A 12,258-nucleotide genomic window follows, 5' to 3' on the forward strand; every position below is an offset into this window, starting at 1 on the left:
TGTTAAAGAGTAAAGAGCTCACGTTGAGGATTGAAGTGCACCTGACTCAAGCCAAGGTATTTTCAAACACCACATATGCACGTGAAAGTTGGACAATGAATAAGGAAGACTGTAGAAGAATTGATGCATTTGAATTATGGTGCTGGCAAAGAATATTGAATGTACCATGGATTGTCAGAAGAACAAATATCTGTCCTAAAGAAGTATAGCCAGAATACTTAGAAGAGAAGATGACAAGATTTCGTCTCTCTCTCTTTTTTTTAAGTTTTTATTGTGAATTGAGTGACAGTTTACATGGGAGAACATCAGGTTTACATTCATCCTATTGTATTTCATTTCACTGCAATGATTATAATCCCCTCCATGCATCATCATTTAACAACATTTGATTCCATTCCCTCTGTTAACAGGTAAAGTACACCGAAGAATTTAGGAATATATAACCATTCAAACAACCAAACAACCCACAAGCCTGCCTCCGGCCACCAGCACACAGACCCTCTACCTCTGAGTCCAGAGTTCCCAGCGGCTCCATCTCTCCACATCATTGTCTCTGCCTCCATCTCTGGCATCACTGCTTCTCTAAATAGGGTCCCACACTTCGTTCTTCTTTCCTCCACTCCTCCTCCACTCACTCCTGGACTACAAGATCAAACACTCCCTTCCTTTTGTTACAAAACATCTACATTTACATTTGCAGCACTCCTAATCATACCTGATAGCAATCATTCACTATTGAACCACAAGAGTCTTATCACCATCTCCTTTCACCAGTCCTGTCCAGACAGGTTGGAAACCACTCAGTAGAGATTCTCCCTTCCCCAGTGGTCTAAGTCAACCAATGTCTAAGTTGTCCATCCCTGTCAACCTTGTGTACTGAGGGGGTGGGAATGACCCTCACTATAAAGATTCGTTCCCTCTTTTGAGCTACTAATCTGCTATAAATTCATCAAATTGTAGCAGATTACTCTTTTTTTCCTCTTCTTTATTCCTCTAATTCAGTTCTAATCACCCATCCATTGAAGCCAGGTCAAATGAGTTGTTGTTGTTGTTAAGTGCTGTCTAGTTGGTTCCGACCCATAACGACCCTGTACAGGGTTTCCGAGGGTGTAAATCTTTACGGGAGTAGAAAGCCTCATCTTTCTCCCATGGAGTGGCTGGTAGTTTCGAACCACTGACCTTAAGGTTTGCAGCCCGATTCGTAACCACTACGCTACCAGAGCTCCTTAGTGAGTACTATCTGCAATTATGGGTGTTCTGATGCATCTCCTCTGAATTCAGCTGGATGCTTCACTCTCCACTCTAGTCCCCTGTGGCCATGTCCCTGTCCCTGGACTCAGGAGTCCTCAGGTCTCGCCATACTGCTGGCCAAACAGGTCTCAATCCAGGTTGACAGGAGTCAACTGAACATGGTCGGAATAAGCTCAAACATCATTGCTGTTTTTATTCTAATTCTCCTTATCGGTAGACCAATGTGGTCAGCAGCAAACCACATGCCTGCTCATGTATTCCTCTTGAGTCTCTATCTTGGAAGGGGGTTTGCCCTAGGGGACCTGATTGCTTACCTTGATGGCTCCCCAGCGAACAACTTGCTTATTCTTGTAGTAGTCAATCAGATTGCCTTGTTTCTGATTTTTTCCTGCTGGTCTTTCTTTCAAGAAGTATCTTCTGTTCATCTAGCTGCTACAGGTCGGTCTGCTTTCTTTTCCATTGGAAATTTCCTACCTTTGAAGATTCTGGATGGGGATCAGGTTTCCACCTATGGTATATGCAATGCAAAGGCTCCACAGGAAGCCTCTTTTACTAGGAAAGTTCTAGCTCCATTTTTGATATTCTAATCAGTTATGGGGAGAAAATGGACTTACAAGCTTTTTACAACGATGTTTTTGACTATTCCTTTCTCTCCCCCTCAAGTGTCTATTTTACAATAGTAGGCAAGGGAAACCAAGATTCAAAAGACAGTCAAGCATCTTAACATTATTTTCCCTCTTTTACCTATTCAAACCTTCCTCAATCTCTGTATCACAGAGCTCTGTTGTTCCAAGGTTGAGCATACATCACTATTTACCTCTGTCCCACTTAGACCATGCAAATGTGCCTAAATGTTCTTCCATCCACCTTGTTCTTCCATTCCCTTCCCCCTTCTTGTGTATTTCCTCCTCCCAACACCCAAACTATCCTGTGTCAATTCTCTACCCTGTGCTCCACTTTCCCCTCTCTCCCCTTGCCCCACCCCCTACATCCTGGTAACCAACAAATAATTCTTTGTTTTTTTTCCTTTTTATTGTGGGTGCATTTTCCAAAGCTTTTACAATAATGGTCCTATGCAGTATTTCTCCTTTTGTGACTGACTAATTTCACTCTGCATAATGTCCTCAAGGTTCATTCATGTTATGCGGTGGCTTGCTGCTTCCTTGTTATTCTTCAAGGTAGAATAGTATTCCATTGTGTGTATGTACTACAGTTTGTTTATTCATTCTTCATTTGATGGGCACTTAGGCTGTCTCCATTTTTTGCTATCGTAAATAGTGCTGCTATGAGCTCTGGTAGTGTAGTGGTTACGAATCGGGCTGCGAACCTTAAGGTCAGTGGTTCGAAACTACCAGCCGCTCCGCGGGAGAAAGATGAGGCTTTCTACTCCCGTAAAGATTTACACCCTCGGAAACCCTGTACAGGGTCGCTATGGGTCGGAACCGACTCGAAGGCACTTAACAACAACAACAACAAACATTGGTGTGTATATATCTACTTTTGTTATGGCTCGTATTTCTTGTGGGTAAATACCAAGTAAAGGAATTGCTGGAGCATAAGGTATTTCTATTTCCAACTTTCTGAGAAAGTGCCATACTGTTTTCCAGAGTGGTTGGATTATTTTGCAATCCCACCAGCAATGTAGGAGGGTCCCAGTCTCTCTGCATCCTCACCAGCATTTATTGTCCTCTAGTTTTTTGACCTTTCCTGTTATTGCTGGTGTCAGATGATGTCTCATTGTTGTTTTGATTTGCATTTCTCTAATGGCTAGTGATTGTGAACATTTCTTCATACATTTTTTGGCTGCCTGAATCTCTTTCCTTGGTGACGAGTCTGTTCATATCCTGTACCCATTTTTTATTTGGGTTATTTGTCTTTTTCTTGTAGCAGTGTTTTAGTTTCCTATATATTTTAGAAATTGGTCCCTTGTCTGATACATCATTGCAAAGTATTTTTTTCCCCATTCTGTAGGCTTCCTTTTTACTCTTTTGGTGAAGTCTTTTGATGCACATACGTTTTTAATATTCATGTCTCAATCATCTATTTTGCCTGATTTTGTTTGTGTAATTTTCATAATGTTTGACAGTCTGTGTGTGCTCTGTATTAGAGAGCCCTAAAATTTGTCCCTATTTTTTCATTGATGGGCTTTATAATTCTGGCATTCACATTTAGGTCTTTAATCCATGCTGAGTTGTGTTTTTTTATATGCCATGAGGTAAAGGTCTTGTTTCAATCATTTGCATATCACTTTCCAGTTCTGCCAGCACCATCTGTTGAAGACATTATCTCCTCCCCATGCAATATACTTAGGCCCTTTGTTGAAAATCAGTTGGTTGTATGTGGATGGGTTAATTTCTGGATTCTTGATTCTGTTCCATTGATCTATGTATCTTTCCTTATACCAGTACGAAGCTGTTTTGACCACTCTAGCCATGTAGTAAAATTTGAAATCAGGGTGTGAGAGGCTGCTAACTTTATTCTTCTTCTTAAGTAATGCTTTGCTTATCCTGGGTCTCTTTCCTTTCCATTTAAAGTTTGCATTTGTTTTTTCCATCTCTGAAGAATGTCATTGGAATCTGGTTTGGGATTGCATTATATGTGTAGATTGCTTTGGGCAGTATTGACATTTTCACAATGTTAAGTTTTCCTATCCAGGAGCATGATATATTCTTCCGTTTTTGTAAGTCTCTTTTGGTTTCTTGTAGTAGCATTTTGTAGTTTTCTTTGTATAGGTCCTTTGCTTTCTCTGGTTACATTTATTCCTAGCTATTTCATCCTTTGGGTGTCACTTTGTACATATGTATTACCAGGAGGGACATGTCTCTGGAGAAAAACATCGTGCTTGAAAAGTGTAGGGTCAGTGATAGAGAGGAAGACCCCCAATAACATGGATTGACACAGTGACAATAACAATGGACTCAAATGTAATAACAATTGTAAGAATGATGCCAGACTGGGTAGTGTTTTGTTTTGCTGTTCATTGTTGAACTGTCGAGTCAGTTCGACCCATAGCGACTCTGTATAGGGTTTCCAAGGAGTGCCTGGTGAGTTTGCACTGCAGACCTTGCGGTTCAAACCGACTTTGCAATCCAGCACATTATCCCACAGCACCACATATATGATTGTTATTATTGGAACCAACTCGATTGCAACAAAAAAGAACAGATGATATACATATGTTAACTTAGGTAATATGAAAGGAAATATACAAAAGGCAGGTTGGCAGAGGAAAAATGAAAATAGGGAAACAGGGTGGGTGACCTGGGGCTCCGCCATCCTCCCATCCTAGACAGCCAGCGCCAGTCAGAGCCAGCAAGAGCCACTGCTGCCCCTGCCATCACTGCCACAGCCAAGTCCTTCGCCCACTGCCTTCGCAATGTCTGCTACCATTGCCACTGCCCCCGGCCCCCTCACCTCTGCCGCCGCCCCGGCTGGGGAGGGAAGACCCCCAGCACCCCCTCCAAATCTCACCAGTAATAGGAGACTGCAGCAGATTCAGGCCCACGTGGACGAGGTGGTGAACATCTTGAGGGTGAACGTGGACAAAGTCCTGGAGCGGAACTAAAAACTATAGTAACTGGATGACCATGCAGATACACTCCAGCAGGGGCCTCCCAGTCTGAAACAAGCAGCTAAGCTCAAGCGGAAATACTGGTGGCAAAACCTCAAGATGATGATCATCTTAGGAGTGGTTTGTGTCACCCTCCTCCTCCTTTTCCTCCTCCTTTACTTTAGCACTTAAACCCCTGAGAAGCCTGCCCTGCCTAGAGAGAGGGCCTCTTCCCCCCAACCCCAGCCGCTCCTCCACCTTTCAACCATATCTTCCAGCCCCATCTCCCCTGGATCCGTGTTTGTGTGTGTCCCCTTGTAAATACTGTTGTTGTTGTTATGTGCCGTGGAGTCAGCTCCGACTCATAGTGACCCTATACAGGGTTTCTGAGGCTGTCTTTACCGGAGCAAAAAGCCTCATCTTTCTCCTTTGGAGCAGCTGGTAGTTTCGAACTGCTTTCCCTGATAGCGTAAAATTAGTTCTGGAAAGATTCTACCTTTTCTAAATACAAGTGTATCACTACCATTAAAAAAGAATATATGATGACATGCACTATTATTAGGATTGAAATACATGTTTGCAGCCTGATTCGTAACCACTGTGCTACCAGAGCTCCTTCCTCTTGTAAATAGCCAGCTGTTATTTATACATATATAATATTATATATTGAAAAAAAAAGAGAGGCAATAGAAGTAAATACTAATAACTGATGGTACATGAAGGGTATTGCAATAACTGAAAGGAAACAAAATATATAATTTTGTCATATAAAACTGATAATCTGTTCTTTAAACCTTCATTCAATTCACAACAAAATTTTTTTTAAAAAACATAAAAAATGAAAATTATTGACCACCTCTAATATGCTAAGGGAGTCCTGGTATGGTGCTGTGAATTACTGTGATGGACTGTAAAGTCAGTTTTAACCTCATGGTTAGTGGTTCAAGCTCACCAGTTGCTCCTTGGTAATCCTATACACGGTCACTATGGTTCAGAACTGATTCTATGGCACTTAACAACAACAACAACAATATACTAAAGGAGTCCTGGTGTGGCACTACGGGTTATTGCGCTGGACAGCAAGGTTGGTTTGAACGGTAAGGTAGGCAGTCAAGCTCACCAGCCTCTCGTCAGATACCCTCTACAGGGTCTTATGAGTCAGAACCAACTCAATGGCACTTAACAACAATAACAATATGCTAAAGGAGTCCTCATTCAGTGCTATAGGGTAAGTAAGTACTTGGCAGCTAGCCACAAAGTTGGCTGTTCAAACCCACCAGCTGCTTTTTGGAATGCTTTTATAGGGACACTATGACTCAGAACTGACTTGATGACATGCAATAACAACAGCAATATGCTAAAATAAGAAAAATATTAAAATTTATAATAGATTCTTAGAAACATCACTGATTCTTCTAAAGTTCCAATCATAATAATAGTGCATGCCATCATATATATATATTTTTTAATGGTAGCGATCCACTTGTATTTAGAAAAGGTAGAATCTTTCCAGAACTACTTTTAATGCTATCATTTTCTGTAGAACTAATAAAGCAAAATCTACTAATGTATTAATAATGCTCATTTCCAGAATTATTTTACTTCCTCTTATAGAACGCAAAGAGAATAGCTGGTACCATTGTAGTTTATGTCTGCATTTATTAGAGATTAAGGTTTATGTTCTCAAGTAACATGGTCCCAAAGGCAAGAGTCCATGCACTGAGAAGTATAAGCAATTAAAGCACTGCCAAGGAAAGTACTTTCCTGTGATCAGAAAGGGGGCACTTATTCTTGGACTTTTGAAGCGATCATCATTTACAGTCATCAGGGGATGGAGAGATTTTTACACTCCAGGCACAAAATTGAAAGCACTGAACAGTTTCATTCACCCCTCACATACTGATCTCTATGTGTTTTTGTTAAAGGAAACATTAAACAATCTGTCAGCACATAGACATTGAATTAGGGACTCTTATCATAGGGAGGTGTTTTGATCAGTAGAGAAAAACATTATTGGAAACTTTGAAGCAAGAGAATAAGTGTAACTTAGCACTTATTGGCTTGAGAAATCAACTGTAGTTCTTTTCCTTAGTGTTTTATACTGCAAACCTGTTGTTTTTAATTTCCTGAACTCTGACAACCCACTGTGCTCAAACAGCAGCTCTTAATCAGAACACAATAATTAGATAGTTAGAGCCTGCATGATGCTTAGATATTAAGAAGGGCTGTATTGCACAGAAACAAGTTCACAAAGTACCTGTTTTTCTTTCTTCCTTCGTTTTGTTTCTTTCTTCCTTCTGTTTTCTTCCTCTCTTCCTTACTTCCTTCCTTTTTGCCTTCCTTCCTTCTTTCCTTTCTTTCTTTATCTCTCTCTTACTTTCCTATGTCTCTTCATTCTTTCTTTCTGATTATATAATTTCTCTTTATATTTTGCCATTACATGCTATAGTTTTCCTGAATCATTCATCAATAATGATATTGATATAAGGGTATGTTACATACAGACATATACAATTATTGGGACCCAGTAATCATAATGTTATTGTTATATGCTACTGAGTGGTTTCTGACCCACAGTGATCAGGTATGGGGTTTCTGAGGAGCAGCTCATGAGCTTGAACAGCCAACCTTATGGTTCAAACTGACTTTGCAGTACAGCACGTTAACCCGCAGTGCCACACCAGGACTCATAATAAAGAATAAAAAATTAGTAAAATTAGTAAGAGGCTGACACAAAATCTTTCTAATATAGCATATTTAAGAAGCTTCCTTGGCTAACTTTATAATTTACGGTAACTTCATTAGTCCACATATTGATATTCCTCTAAATCTGATTGCAACAAATATCCACTTACCATACATCACAGGATAGACATCAGATTTTTAGTGAGATCACTCCTTAATAAATGACAATCCTTTTAGGTATAGTTTTGAAAGAAAAGTCTTTACAATATATATTACTATCTCTGATAATGTTTTCCTTTCTCTTTATTACACAACCATTTTTGAGGGTGTGTCTTCCTTAATCAAGTACTTGATTGCTGATTCCAAATCCTCAGTTCTCTCTTCTCTGATTATACACAATTGATCCAACCGATGATTATGGCTTCAACTATACCTAGACTTAGAGTCACAAAATGATCAGTATCTTTTTGTGACCTTAAAACCCATAATTAAATACTCTATGTCACAATAAGGAGCTCTGGTAGCATAGTAGTTATGAGTTGGTCTGCTAATCTCATGGTCAGCAGTTCAAAACTACCAGCAGTTCTGCAGGAGAAAAATGAGAGTTTCTGCTCCCTTAATGATTTACAGCCTCAGAAACCTTATGCAGGGTCACTATGAGTAGGAACCAACTTCATGGCATACCACTACCATGTCACAATATCTTACTAACAAGATAGGATACTCAGCAGGAAAGTAATAATACAGTGGAGTGATCTATTAGTTGTAGTGTCAACCCAGTTGTTAAATATTTGAGAGTCATCTACTCCAAAGTAACTCAAATGCAAAGTTGAGCTTGGCCTTTTTTCCTGTAAATAATTGTAATATAGTGACTTTTCTAATGTCTCTTCTAGCAATAGTTTGTAACTCCCACAAAACAACCGAACAACGTTTATGCTCTGTTGGGTCTGGGTAAAAGAAAGTGGAAGATATTGATAGGATGACATCAGTGAGCTGTGGATGTTAGCATTTACTTGTAACTGTAAAACCTTGAAGCTCTAGCAAGGTGTTGGGTTTCAGACCCAGAAGAGAAAAGCCTTCTGAATACATAGGTGCCAAAAGACTGGGAAAAAAACAAAACCAAAAAAACCCCAAAATTTATTCTGAGAGACAATAATTTATTACTGAAAGGATAATAAAAGAGAATAAAGGAGATGGTTTACTCACAAGGAAATTTGCATACAGAGGGTGAAACACAGCTGTGTCCAGTAGCAGCAGGCTGGATCATCAGGTTTTTCAGAGCAAGGGGTGGGGCACAGGTCTTTTTGTATGGAGTAGTCACAAGTGGAAGGGCAGTTAAGGGTGGTATACAGAACTAGGGAACTAGAAGAGGTAGGAGAGTCAAAGGTGCAGAGTTGCCTGTTCCATCCTAGAGAACAATGAAATTTCCTCTAGCATAATGAGAGGAAGGCCTATAGGCTCCTTCCTGTTGTTAAGTTGTTGTTAAGTGCCTTCTCATTGCAATCCATTCTGACTGACCTAGCATATGAATAATTAAAGGAAGAGCAAGATTGCTGGAGGAGGGAGCTGTTTGCTTCTTCCTGGACAGCAGGAATGGAGGAAGGGTCAGAAGATATGGTTTAGAGGTGGTCTTGGTGTAATCATTTGGGAGTATTAAGTTTCTGTCCCTACACATGGGTATAAAATGAACCATCTCAGAAAGCTAATAGTGTCTCAACCATCAAAGAATAACCCAAAGTCACTCAGCTTTACTCACTCTGTGGGCTTGGAATCCCACTTCTCTGTCTCATGCTCTGGCTTTTGGTTCTGTGGCACTGTGGGATAATGCACGGGACTGCAAGGTTGGTTAGAATCACAAGATCAGTGGTTCAGGTTCATCAGCCACTCCTCAGAAACCCTATACAGGGTTGCTATGACTCAAAATTGACTCAAGAGCACTTAACAACAATGACAACAATATCTTTGCTACTCTTCTGGTGTAACAACTCTCTGTCTCTGTTTAGAAGAGGTCACTTTTTTTTTTTTTTCTTCTGTAGGTCTTTTATTCAATCTAATTCTTCTGTTCCTATGAGGTACAAAATATGACCTAGAATATATCCCACCTGAATTTAGAGATCATCTGAAGATCAGATTTGATACATTAAGCACTAAAGACTGAAGACCAGAAGAGTTATGGGATGACATCAAGAACATCATACAGGAAGAAAGCAAAAAGTCATTGAGAAAAGAAGAAAGAAGGAAAAGATCAAAAGGGGTGTCAGAAGAGACACTGAAACTTGCTCTCCAGTGTAGATATGCTAAAGCAAATGGAAGAAATGAGGAGGTCCAAGATCTGAACAGAAAATTTCAAAGATCAGCTCAAGAAGATAAAGCCAAATATTACAACAAAATGTGCAAAGATCTGGAGTCAGAAAACCAAAGGGAATACACTCAGCATTTCTCAAGCTGGGAGAACTAAAGGCAAATTCAAGCCTCGAGTTTTGTTATTAAAGGATTCTCTGGGAAATTCATTGAATGATGCAAAAAACATCAAAAGAAGATGGAGGGAATATACAGAGTCACTGTACCAAAAGGACATGGCTGATATTCAACCATTTCAAGAGGTAGCATATGATCAAGAGTCAATGATATTGAAGGAGGAAGTCCAAGGTGCATTGAAGGAATTGACAGAGAACAAGGCACTAGGAATTGATAGAATAAAAATTGAAAGCTTTTTAAAAAGTGAGGTGGCAATGGAGGCACTCACTCATCTATGCCAAGAAATATGGAAGACAGCTATCTGGCCAACTGATTGGAAGAGATCCGAATTTGTGCCCATTCTAAAGAGAGGTGACAAAATGCAATGCAGAAATCATCAGACAATATCTTTGAAATTTCATGCAAGTAAAGTTTTACTAAAGGTAATATAGAAATGGCTGCAAGCATACATTGACAGAAAACTTCCAGAGGTTCAAGCCAGATTCAGAAGAGGACATGGAATGAGGGATATCATTGCTGATGTCTGATGGATCTTGGCTGAAAGTAGAGAATATTAGAAAGATGCCTGCACCTTATTGACTATGCAAAGATCTTCAATTATGTGGATCATGACAAGCTATGGACAATACTGCAAAGTATGTGTATTCTAGAACACTTAATTAATTGTGCTCATGAGGAATCTGTACACGGACCAAGAGGCAGGTGTTCAAACAGAACATGGGAATACTGAATGTTTTAAAATTAAGAAAGGTGTGCTACAGGGCTTCATTCTGTCACCATACTTATTCAACCTGTATGCTGAGCAAATAATCTAAGAAGCTGGGTTATATGAAAAAATCATGGCATTAGAATTGGTGGAAGACTCATTAACAACCTGAGATATGCATATGATACAACCTTGCTTGCTGAAAGTGAAGAAGACTTAAAATATTTACTGATGAAAATCAAAGAGCACAGCCTTTGGTATGGATTACATCTAAATGTAAAGAAAACAAAAATCCTCACTACTGGACCAATAAACAACATTCTTATCCATGGCGATATGATTGAAGTTGTCAAGAATTTCATTCTTCTTAGATCAACTATCAACATTCATGGAAGCAGCAGTCAAGAAATCAAAGGACGTATTGCATTAGGCAAATCTGCTGCACAAAAACTTTTTACAGTGTTGAAGAGCAAAGAGGTCAGCTTGAGGACTAAGGTGTGCCTGACCCAAGCCATGGTATTTTCAGTAACCACATATGCATGTGAATGCTGGACAGTGAATAAGGAAGACCACAGAAGAATTAATGCTTTTGAGTTATGGTTTTGGAGGAGAGTATTCAAAGTGCCATGGACTGCCAAAAGAACCAACAGATCTGTGTTTGAAGAAGTGCAGCCAGAGTGCTCCTTGGAGGCCAAGATGGCCAAACTTCATCTCTCATACTTCAGACATATTGTCAGGAGGGACCAGTCACTGGAGAAGGATATCATGTTTGGTAAGGTGGAGGGTCAGAGAAAAAGAGGAAGACCCCAGTGGAATGAATTGGCAAAGTGGCAGCATCAATGGGCTCAAGCGTGGCAACCATTGTGAGGTTGGCCCAAGGCCAGGCAGTGTTTTGTTCTGTTGTGCTGAGTTAGTACTGACAGGATGTCTCCTAACAACAACAACAACAATTCTTCTGTTCTCACAATTCTGTGGGGATCTACATGTGTTTTCAAATGCAAATGTAGAATTTTGAAGCTCATGGGTTGGGCCCAGAATTTCACCTAAGGCATCATACTCTACAATGGCTGTTTCTTCAAGGAAACAATCTCCTTTTAGCAAACCCATAGTCTAAAATAGGCTGAAGGTGAGTTTGCAAGCTTTCTGTAATGATAATTTCCATCCCACAAATATGTCTGTTTTATAATACTAGGTTGGAGAAATAAAAATTCATAGGACAATCAGATAAACTCTTAACTTTAAACACATAATCCATTTAAAAACACTTAAATTTAATCTTGACTTCTTAACCCCTGGACTATCTCCACTCATATGCATATGGCCTTGGGCCTCTGGTAGGGTAGCTACAGTAGTTCCTGGCTCTATATAAGTCATGTTGTTTAGCTAGCTGGGCCACTCCAGAAGCCACTTCTATTCCATTGTTGTTATTAAGTGTCATCAAGTCATTTGGAGTCATAGCAACCATGCATAGTGTTCCCTACCTGTGGTTCAAAAGGACCCTGTGGTTCAGTGTATTATCCTGCAGCACCACATCAGGGCTCCTTCTTTTTCATTAGTAGTGGCATTTGATCTCTTAAATTTCTTTCAT

General features: G+C 39.9%; 1 pseudogene; it reads left to right on the plus strand.

The window, feature by feature from the left end:
* The first annotated feature begins 4,627 nt into the window (after positions 1-4,627).
* On the plus strand, positions 4,628-4,993 carry LOC102825689 (annotated as a pseudogene).
* Positions 4,994-12,258: the final 7,265 nt, after the last annotated feature.

This window comes from Chrysochloris asiatica, unplaced genomic scaffold (assembly GCF_000296735.1).
Source record: "Chrysochloris asiatica unplaced genomic scaffold, ChrAsi1.0 scaffold00019, whole genome shotgun sequence".
Taxonomy (NCBI): Eukaryota; Metazoa; Chordata; class Mammalia; order Afrosoricida; family Chrysochloridae; genus Chrysochloris; species Chrysochloris asiatica.